The sequence below is a fragment of the Tribolium castaneum genome, unplaced genomic scaffold (genome assembly GCF_031307605.1).
Source record: "Tribolium castaneum strain GA2 unplaced genomic scaffold, icTriCast1.1 ptg000078l, whole genome shotgun sequence".
NCBI classification, from domain to species: Eukaryota; Metazoa; Arthropoda; class Insecta; order Coleoptera; family Tenebrionidae; genus Tribolium; species Tribolium castaneum.
In genome coordinates, this window is record NW_026986675.1 from 47,501 (window position 1) to 49,419 (window position 1,919).

Here is a 1,919-nt window from a genome sequence, read left to right on the forward strand (position 1 = left end):
CTGGGCTTTTTCCTGTTCGCTCGCCGCTACTAAGGAAATCCTAGTTAGTTTCTTTTCCTCCGCTTAATAATATGCTTAAATTCAGCGGGTAGTCTCACCTGCTCTGAGGTCGCAAATATAAATTTGCCTTTATTTTGTCAGACGATAATTACACGTATTCCGTTTATATGGCTGCCTCCAAACAATTTCAAACATCGATCTGACGTCGTTGCGAGAATGTTGTTGTTGTTAATTATAGTGCATAAAATATGCATATAAACAACTTTAACGTCTCGGACACGACGATCGCTTCGTTCGAAATTTAAGCGTTGTGGCTGCTTTTTAATATCGGACGTGCTACGTCTAAACCAACTTGTACCAACAAACTAATAAGAATGTCAGCCGCTATTGCGTTTTAGGATGCCGCGTTATTATTTATATTGTTTTTATTGTTGTCTACGTTGCATAATATTTTATTATGACAACCGACAATCAATTAACAATTATAGTAACGCGTCATATTTGCACCCAACACGCTCCGACGTAATTGTCTACACAACATTGTGCGCTGTGTTTAAGACAAAAACCGAGCAGTCTTTGAAATTGACACGACCCTCAGCCAGGAGTGGTCCGGGAACAGTATATCCGAGGACCGCAATGTGCGTTCGAAATGTCGATGTTCATGTGTCCTGCAGTTCACAAGTTGACGCGCAATTAGCTGCGTTCTTCATCGACCCACGAGCCAAGTGATCCACCGTTCAGGGTAATCTTTTCAAACAAATTTAAAATATTATTACATAACGCACCGTTCCACATCGAAATCGTTTCATCATCACACAACAACAAAAATAACTACTTAAGGTTATTACAATTGTGATGTATATGTGAGAAACGGACCAATCGAAAGAAACGTTCGGCGTTATATTTTATAATATTTTATTTAATTAAAGTGGCATTTGTTTCTACTTATCGAAAAGAGTATGCAGTTATAGTTTAAGTTTACATAAAGAATAACCCGATGATATTAACGTTTTATAAATACGTATATATATCTATTAGGTTTTTTTTCTCTATCAACTTTGTCTATAAAACTCTGCTCCTTTTGCGATAAGCATTATGTATATTTATTAAATAGAAAATATGTCGAAAAACCAGACGTTTTCTTCAAACAAACGCCACAGCTACAAACTTAATCACAACAATATTTACCAAACAATACAATTGTAGGGTGTTTTGTGTGATACGTCGTTTGGTGGGCATTCTAAGAACGTCCGTCGACATAAAAACGAATCAAAAGAAAAGCACAGGCAGTGCAAAACGTTCCTTCGTCAGTCGGGCGTATATCATTTAAAACCCACAGAATCTAAAAAAGTTAATAAACTTTTTTATTTAGATTCCTACGGTTCGTCGCGTCGTTAAAGTAAATTATTACTTCGACGCATGCGGAACCCAGGTACCCGAAAACCGTAAGCCTAAGCGTTTTTTTCCAAACATCACTCACTATCGATAAAGTAAATTGATTTTATGTATTTATAAATGTGCGTTTGTATGTATAGTAGTATAGTAGTAGTATATTTTGTTATTGGTTGTTTCGAGCTTTTTATTGTTATAAAACGTTTTTGTAGTCTTGTACATAAAGTACAGACGAATAGACAGCCCCTTTTATTTATTAATAAACTCCAACCATTTACAAATTAAATTACAACTACAACATCTCTTTTACACATTAATTATACACCATCTTTATTTTCTTTTTTCCGAAGCGAATACGATGAAGAAAATACGCAAAGACTGGCTTACAAAACCGTAAGCCTAAGCGTTTATTTTTCAAACATCACTCACCATCGGTTAAGTAAAATGATGGTATGTATAAATGTGTATTTGTATGTACAGTAGCGTATTAATTTTGTTGTTGGTTGTTTCGAGTTTATTTATTATTA

The 1,919-nt window shown here is 35.1% G+C and overlaps 2 non-coding genes across 2 annotated transcripts in view; both read right to left on the minus strand.

Annotated features, from left to right (window-relative positions):
* Positions 1–112, minus strand: part of LOC135267690 (large subunit ribosomal RNA) — a 4,037-nt gene extending 3,925 nt beyond the window's left edge. The window contains exon 1 of the ribosomal RNA XR_010336079.1: positions 1–112. This exon is cut by the window's left edge and continues 3,925 nt beyond it. This is a non-coding gene — a ribosomal RNA (large subunit ribosomal RNA).
* Positions 113–588: 476 nt separating this feature from the next.
* Positions 589–745, minus strand: LOC135267695 (5.8S ribosomal RNA). Its single transcript, XR_010336083.1, has one exon. It is a non-coding gene; the product is annotated as a 5.8S ribosomal RNA (ribosomal RNA).
* Between the last annotated feature and the right edge of the window lie 1,174 nt (positions 746–1,919).